Raw genomic sequence first — 10,000 nt, 5'->3', positions numbered from 1 at the left:
GTGAAGTTGAAGCTCATTTCCCAAGATGCTTCTACCGCCGACCGAAGTATCTCCTTTTCTCTTCACCTGTAAATAATAAATACAGAGCGGTCAGAGTTCAGAGGTCACAAGGTCAGTAATCAGACTCTGATTGCACTTTCCAAAGGAAAAAGCTAAATGTGAGACCAGAGCGAGCGTGTGAGGATTTCTGAACCTGTTAACACGGCCGGGGAATCCCGCCATCAAATATGGGTTAATGTTTAGAGACTGAAATACCGTGAATGCCATCCAAACCAGAACGAAAAGCACTGGAGATCCCCGAATGCACACACACACACACACACACACACACACACACACACACAGTCACTTATTTATTTAGAGGGGAACGTGTGAAAATCTCCTCCGTCACCGAAAACCATTTAAAAATTCAGCACCGCTCTAAAACCCTTCTTCCAAAACAAGACGGACAAGATGCATCTCAGAAAATAAGGAAACAATTCTGAGAAAGCTTTCACAGGAAAGAAAGAGACGAAAAATGCGGCCTCTTAAAGATTTAACAATGAAAACATGCATTGAATATTTTCACTGTGCTGCGATGTTAAAAATATATATATACACTTACAATATTTGTAAGAATAAAATCATTTTAAAACAAAAACCAAAGTTAAAAAAAACGACAAGACAAAACATTAAATAAAATAAAATGACGACACTAGTGAAATAAAATAAATACAAAACAAAATGACTGCAACTGCAAAAATGTTTAATAAAATAATTAAAAGTCTATTTAAAAAGTACAAATAAAACGGTACTATATTAGGTATACAATGTAAAAAAGATATAAAATAAAACAAGTATTAGTTGAACTATACAGTAAAAATTATTTTAAATAAAATCATTAAATATTACTTATTAAAACAATACAGTAAAATGAAATATAAGATAAACAAAGCAAAATATCATTTTAAATAAATACATTAAAAATACAATATTATGTGTCTTCAAGCACTGTGCACTTACATCTATAAAATTGTAAAAATAAAAACAAAACAAAAAAAAATACCTATTGTGTTTATATTACATGTATGCACAAAGTGTTTCATAAATGGGTGAATTAAACACTGCTGGGTGAAACGTATTGGGTTGTTCTGACCCAACGGTTGGTTTAAATATTTAACCCAACCTTCTGGGTAGTAACCCAACCACCCTTAAGTAAATAGTTAAAGACACTGTATATAAAGTGGGTGCCTCTGAAACACTTAGTTTCTTTACTGCAAATGTTGTAAACCTTAAGCAACACCGAGATTCGAGATGATTGTGATTGTTCGGTCGGTTTGAAGGGATGGAAATGAAGGGGGAATATCTGCTGGGTGTCGGGACACTAAAGAGACAAGCTAATGAACAGCTGCTCACGCCCGGATCATTAAGCGTCAGACCTCTGCTGAGAGTGTGTGTGTGTGTGTGTGTGTGTGTGTGATCATCAAAGAGGGGGAAGCTGCATATCAGATGAGTCCCACCTCCTCACACACACCCGCGGGCGGCCCGTACGCCCCGCATCGGGACAAAGACACCCCGGTCTGCCCAATTAAAGCGTGACAGCCCCGAAAGAAAGACACACTTCACACACGACTGAGGCCAGACTCACATATTATCAGTGGAATTGTAAATGGAGATTACAAACATTTTGTTAAGTAAAAAAAAAAAAAACAAAGGGTCAGCTGGTGCGATGCAGACTCGCTCACATCTGCTCTGAAATGTGTTTTTAATGAAGAAACGCCTTGTGCATCACCCCAGTATCGAAACAGAAAAATCTGGAATTATATTTAGGTAAAAAAAAAGTTTTAAATTATTTTTTCTAATGATTTTGTATTTTAAAAAAAATGTTTTTGTTAAATAATACAATACAATAAAATAGAATATTAAGTACGATACAAAAAAACCCCAGTGAAATAAATAAAATAAATATTACTAAAGCAAAGTAGAAAAATTAAAAATTTAATTTAAAAATTAAGCAATCAAGCAAAGTAAAGCATTGCATATTTATTTGTTCTGATTTTGTTGTTAATGTAACAAAGCAAAATTGTTATTTTATATCATTCTTGTCTCGCCTCAAAATCTAAAGAATAAAAAAAAAAAAAAATTATATATTATATTGAATATATATATATTAAGATAGATTAAAATTATAACTTTATATATATAATTTTATCTATCCATCTATCTATCTATATTTATATTAAGTAAAGAAAGCAGATACATTTTAAGACAATTCTGATTTTCACAATGTGACATTTGAAATTTTTGGACATTAAGTTAAATTGTCATTGTTAAGCACAAATAAATAATGCATTGAAATAAATTAATGCATATTTTCTATGAATTGACATCAGCACAAATTTTTAAGAAGCATTACAGTAACCAGAACTTAGCAGGAAAACGTCACAATGCGTTTTCAATATTCGGACAAAAAATATTTTACGTTTTATATCTCTGTCATTTACAGCTACGCTAACGGTGGGTGCCGTTCATAAATTAATCATAAATCTTATGCTAATGACTTCATAAACGCATACATAACTACTTCTGAGGATTGGCTAATGATGCTGGTGGAAGAGGCTTAATTGTGCTTTTCTAATAACGTGAGAGGAAGTCGGTTACTCATAATTTAACAGACCTCGCTTCATTAGTTTCCCTCTTGATGAAAACAACACAAAATAACATCAGCACCACACCAAAACACACCTGAACACAACAAAGAGCTCAGGCTGAAAACTAATACGGACCAAAAACAATGAAGATTTGCGTATTTTAACAAACATTGATTGCATTTATAGAAAATGATTTTTTATTGCCACTGAACACTATTGGATTAAACCTGGAAACAACCTAAATAGCCTTTAAAAAAGAAACAGAAACAAAAGGAAATAAATAAATTATATAATAATAAATCTTATTTTTATATATATATATATATATATATATATACCCAAATATTATATATATAATAATTATTTTATTGTACTTTTATATATATATACACAAATGTATGTATGTATGTAATGTATGTATGTTATTGTACACACACATACATATACACAAATGTACACACACACACACACACACACACACACACACATCATATATACACAAACATCTACACACACACACACACACACACACACACACACACACACACATGTATATCTATACACAAACAAACACACACACACATATACACATATATACACATATATATACATATATACACAATATATATATATATATACATATATATACATATATATATATATACACATATACATACACACACACACATACATATACATACATACACACATATATATATATATATATATACATATATATACATATATATAATATATATATATATACATATATACATATACACATATATGATACACATATACATATACACATACATATATACACATACATATACATATATATATATACATATATATATACATATACATATACACATATATATACACATATACATATACATATATATATATACTTATATATATATATATATATATATATATATATATATATACATACATATACAATATATATATATATATATATATACATATATATATATATACATATATATATATACATATATATATATATATATATATATATACATATATATACATATATATATATACATATATATACATATATATATATATATATATATATATACATACACACACACACACACACACATACATACATATATATATATATATATATATATATATATATATATATATATATATATATATATATATATATATATATATATATATATATATATATATAATACATACACATATAAAGTATAATATTTCATTGATTTGTATTTGATGATGGTTTGAGTTCCAGCTGAAGTAAAGAGTCTGAACAAGCGGTATTGTATCCAGAGCTGCTTCGGCTCGCATCAAATCTCTCATTAATTATTGAACGTGTCGGCTTAAAGCAACACACACACACTAAACAGCTCTCAATCGTGTCCTTAGCATGCGTATGAGAAAACACAGAGGGTCAGTTCCAGTTGAACGGCAGACTGAAAGCGAACCAATCACATACAGGAGCGTCAGGCATGTTTGATTAGCGAGCTAGTCCCGTTCGACCAAACCGAGCACATTCCAAAGTTCATGCCTTCACATATTCAGCAACCAATCAGTGACTCCGTCGTGAAGATACCGTCTCCCTGCCACTGAACCGAAGGCTAGTTAAGGCCTAGACCCAGAAGAGGCTCTTCGCCGAGGACGAGCACGCGGTCTGAAATCCATCTGAAGCCTCTGAGGGCTGTAAGGGAACCAGAGCTGCTTCGGCTCCGTTGCCATCTCTCATTAATTATTGAGACGTGTCGGAAAACACACTCACACACGGACAGCTCTCTCGTGTCCTTAGCATGAATAAGAGAAACACAGAGAGCAGTTCCAGTGAAACAAAAGCTGAATATATTCAATCACTTGGAACAGTTGATGAAAGCTAAAAAGTTTGTGATCAGAAGAGTTTCATTACATTAGTTCTAAAAAAAGAAATTTCTGAAGGATCGTAAAAAAATCCTTCATATTCAGTAACTGTGTAAATCATATGGATTTTGCTGAAAATTCAGCTATCACAGCAATAAATGTTTTAAATTGAAGGAAAACAGCTGAGTTTCTTTTTTAATAATACTGTATTTTTGATTAAATGTAGCTTCGGTGAACAAACGAGGTGTATTTTTGAAAAACAAAAACGTATATATTCTGACTTGGTCAGTTGATGAAATAAAAAGTATGTGATTAACTAAATTAATTAGTTCTATATAAAAAAAAAAGCCGTAATTAAAAAAATCCTTCATATATAACTGTAAATCATATGCATTTCTCTATAAATTATAAATTGATAAAAATAAGTTACTTAAAATAATAATACTAGTAATAACAATAATAATTTCTATAAATAACTTTTAACTCTAAAATTACATAGATACACACACATATATATATATATATATATATATATATATATATATATATATAGAGAGAGATATATATATATATATATATATATATATATATATATATATATATATATATATATATATATAGATAGATATATATATATATAGATATAAATATACACACACATGAGATATATCAGAGAAAAAAAAAAAATATATATATATATATATATATATATATATATATATATATATATATATATATATATATATATATATTTTTTTTTTTAATTTTTTATATAACAGAAAAAAAGATTTTCTTAAAAACATTTGTATTAATCACAAAATACCATTTTTTTATTTGTTTTTCATTTTAATAGTAAATTCCCTTTAAAAGACAAATATTTTTTTGTGTTTGACTTTTGTTTGACTCTTTTTTTTTTTTTAAATACACTTTTTTAATTTTTTTTTTTTTTATTAGCACGGTACAGAGAACCGTGGACTTTCACTGATATCGGTACCAAATACAGAAACGCTGTTACCGTGACAACACTGGTCACAAATATTAAAATAAATGAATAATACGCACACATTTTGCTAATACCATCCATCCATAATATATAGCATCATCCACAGACAGTAAACACAAAAGGACACATGGTTTACAGCCCCGGTCCTGAGAGGTTCATGCCTTGTTCAAAGTCAACACACACACACACACACGCACACACACAGACACACACACACGGTGTATTAGAGATCAGATGATAGCGGGTTCAGGGTGTGTATCACGTCCTCCTCAGACATGCATGCTCTGGCCGACGGCTTCATGCAGGTGAGTTATGTAACAGTGACTCTGACAGAAGCATCGTTTAAACCACACCGAGCTGATTCAAAGCTTACACAAACTAAACACAAAACTGTAATAATTGTAGAAATTATTTTTTAGAATTATTAATTTTTTGTATCAAATAGTATCAAAAACAACAAGCGGTGACTTTTGTGAATATGAGTGATAAAAAACGATGAATCTGAATTTTTTTTTTTTAAATTGTTCATATTTATTAATTTTATTTGTTGATTTGTTTGTGTACTAGTACATTACATGCACTAATACATGCATCTAATAATAATAATAATAACAACAACAATTATTATGATTAATTATAAAACCTTTAATATTAACATTAATAAAATCACTAATACTAATTACTAATATTATATTTTTTTATTTCTGAACTATTTTAACAATAAAAAAATATTTTATTAATTTTCCATAATATATTAATGTACAAAGATATTGCGCAATATTAATATAAATACTTGTTTTATTATTATTCATAATTATTTGTAATTTCATTTGTATATTTTGTGCGTATCTATGCTTTTGTATTGTAATGACTGTGTGTGAAACAAAACACTGAATCTGAAACTCAGTCAAAATACTGAAATCGATAAAAAAAAATTCAGTATATTATGATGATTTCTGACACTGAAGACTAGAGTAATGACGCTGAAAATTCAGCTGCACTTCATAGAAATAAATTACATTTAACTGGACATTAACATAGAAGGCAGTCATTTTAAATTATAATAATATTTCAAAATATTTACCGTGTTTTCAATCAAATAAATGCAGCCTCGGTAAGCAGAAGAGACTTTTAAATGTCGTTTATATTAAAAAAATTAAATCTCGTACTTATATCAACAGTCAAGACTGATTTATGATACTAACACGGGAGATTAACGAAGAAAAATGGGGCAGACTGCAAAAAAAATCTTTTTAAAAGATTTTTATTATTTTTTTCAGGATTCAAAATAACTGGAAAAACATGATAGAATTTTTGTTGTGATTGATAATAAAAAAAATTAAATAAAATAATCTACTTAGCCATTAATATACATTTTCTGCTGTACAATTTTTTAACATTTATTTATTTATTAAGTATCAACATTTTACCGCCTACCCTACATCGATCAATGTTAACAGCACTTGCCAGATATACTGTACATCGGTCAGGATGGAGAGGAGAGACGTGACCTCTACTAGGGATGGGAAAAACGAGGAGAAAAGAGGAAAAGAGTGTGTGCGCAGAGATTTTTATTCCTCCACTCGTGTGTGTTAATGCGCTCCCCATGAGACGCTGCAGGCGCTCGTAATTATAGTAGCACACAAATCTGGGAGGACACGCTCACACTCGCACACTAAAGCAGAATCGCTCTTTAGTCTTCCCCTTAAGGAGAAGCGCTCAGTCAGAGCGGCTGTTTGCTTAGTGCACTTCTCTCCGTGTGTGCGCTTTAAACACACACACACACACACACACACACACACAAAGCAAAAAATGCATTCAAGTACAAGGTTGGATTATGGGTTTTACAGACGCGCTGGACTCCACCCGCACAAACCCAAGCCTAAATTTAAAGATGGGTGACATTTTTTCTTTCTCTTCTCTTAAAGAAACAGCTCATCCTTATATATAAAATTCTTTCAAAATAAAAACTAATGTATATAATAATAATAATAATAATAATAATATAATAATAATATTTTTACTTATCATAAAAATAATATTAATATAAAATATGTTAATAATAAAATATTTGAAAGAATATAAGTATCTAAAAAAATGTAAAATTCTATATAATATTATATTTAATATTTTAAAATATTTTACTAAATTATTTTAATTAAATATACTAAATAAATTAATTAAAATTTGCAAAAATATTCATACGTTCCTTTAAACTCTAAACTCCAGAAATGTACTTATAAACACGAATCACTGCAGATTCCAGTTGGAAAAACAAACTACTTTACGCAACTATTTCTATTAAAAAAGCCTAATTTTTGCATAATTACTTGAGGAATATTATGTTGTAAACATTGCTGTGACATTTTAATTTTATTTATTTATACAATGATTATTAAATACAATTAATAATCGTTGTTTTACACATTTTTACACATTAAATGTTAAAGTGTAATACTAATATTTAAAAAATCATGTAATAATAATAATAATAGTGCTGTTAAACAATTAATTGAAAACAAAATAGTTTTGTATATTTAGCAACACACATGCAGTATATATTTGAAAAATATTTACATTAGTTATATATTTATATACAATATAAATATTTAAAATAAACATAACATTTTCTTAAATATATACATGCATGTGTTCATTTATATATATATAGTGCATACATATAATGTAAACAAATACTTTAATTCATTGTTTGACAGCACTAAATAATAATAATAATAATACTACAATAAGCTAGTATTAAGCATGACTAAACGGCTCTTGGAGTCAAGCAGTGGTTGAAGTGTGCGTGCTGTTAGACGTCAGTGTTTCTGAGGGACCCTTCAGTGAGAGATGGCTTCATTACTGAAATGTCACTCCACAGGAGAACACACACGCTGGGCTGAGAGGAGACGACGAGAAACAGCTCTGTGATGCTGTTAAAAAACCTATCCAGAGGCTCGTTTAATGACCTCTACAGTGTGCCTCACAAACAGGAAACAACGTTCAGAGAGTATCTGGCTCAACACTGGTGGAAAAAAGGCATTTTTTTAAGAGCCATGCTCATTTGACATACTTTCAGAGATAAAAGGTACAAAAGCTGCGGTACCTTTTCAAAAGGTGCGCTTTTGTACCTATTAGGTTCAAATACGTACACTTTAAGTAGTACGCGTGCCTTTAAAGGTAGCAGAACGGACCCTTTAGGTACGAACATGTACCGCTAGTGACAGCTTTTGTACCTTTATTTCCTTATAAAAAGTGGTTTAATTTTTGCATTACTAGTGCGAAGCTTTCCAAACTGGGGAAATCTTAAAAATATAAAATTAGCTAAAAGTTGTAAATAAAAACAGCTTTTTTTATTAATAAAAAAAAAAAAAAAAAAAAAAAACATCTTTATATTATAAATAAATAATATATATATTATAAATAAATAAATATAAATAAATAAATAAATATAAATATAAAAACAAAATATATATAAAAATCCTACAAAAATACTACAAAAAAGCTATTCAAGTATGTTTTACAAGAAACAAAGAATTTCAGTTTTTAAAAATGTTTCACTTGCCACTTTTGTAATTATTTGCTCGATTTCTAAGGAAAATCACTTTGTCCTTTGTTGCCGTTTCAGAAGGAACAGGCAGATGATCAAATGACTAAACAGAGCAGGTTTCGAGAGAGATGAAACACAGCTCGTGTATCTGAGTCTGAGATTCACCTGTTGTTTAAAGGCAGGGCAAGCGATGTTTTCTAAAGCCTTTTGGAAAAAGAGTTGGGCTGAATAGCATAACAAACCAGCCAATCAGCAGTAAGGGGCGTGTCTACTCAGGATGATGCGGAAGAGAGAGTTATATATATATATATATATATATATATATATATAATCATATATATATTACATATAATAATAAATACAATATTACATAATAATATTATTATATGTGTATATAATATTATTATTATTTATATTTATATATATATTTATATATATATTTATATATATATATATATATATATATATATATATATATATATATATATATATATATATATATATATATATATATATATATATATAAAATTGTATTTATTTTTTTTGCCTTTTTTTTTTTTGCTTAAATGCAAATGCCAACATCTCAAAACATTTCAGTGCACCATAAAAAGATATGATATCACTACCAGCATATGCCATTAAAACTCCATCAGTCAAGCACTAAAAAAAAAAAAGAGAGCGGCAGAAGCTCAAAACACACACATCAAGGTCTGTGTTTTATGCCGCGGCTGGGAGCTCATGAAAATGAAGCAGCAGAAGGAGAGCTTTCTGCCCAGGATTACAGGGACGAGTCCCACATGTCAATTACATAAATACTGTGTCCCGTTCTAGTCCCGCCCCTTGTCTGTGACATCACTTCTGGGAAACCACGCATCACGAACGGCTCCAGTGTTAACATACCACATTTATAATGCTTTAATAGAACACATATTA

The 10,000-nt window shown here is 29.2% G+C and overlaps 1 protein-coding gene across 3 annotated transcripts in view; it reads right to left on the bottom strand.

Annotated features, from left to right (window-relative positions):
- Positions 1 to 10,000, bottom strand: part of si:ch211-45c16.2 (mitogen-activated protein kinase kinase kinase 13) — a 52,401-nt gene that overhangs the window by 37,866 nt on the left and 4,535 nt on the right. For all 3 annotated transcript variants that reach the window (XM_043230597.1, XM_043230595.1, XM_043230598.1), the window contains exon 2: positions 1 to 66. This exon is cut by the window's left edge. The gene's annotated coding sequence lies outside the window, so the exon portion shown is untranslated. The remainder of the gene's footprint in view (positions 67 to 10,000) is intronic.

The sequence above is a fragment of the Puntigrus tetrazona genome, unplaced genomic scaffold, assembly GCF_018831695.1.
Source record: "Puntigrus tetrazona isolate hp1 unplaced genomic scaffold, ASM1883169v1 S000000176, whole genome shotgun sequence".
Classification (NCBI taxonomy): Eukaryota; Metazoa; Chordata; class Actinopteri; order Cypriniformes; family Cyprinidae; genus Puntigrus; species Puntigrus tetrazona.
This window is presented reverse-complemented; position numbering and strand designations above follow the sequence as displayed.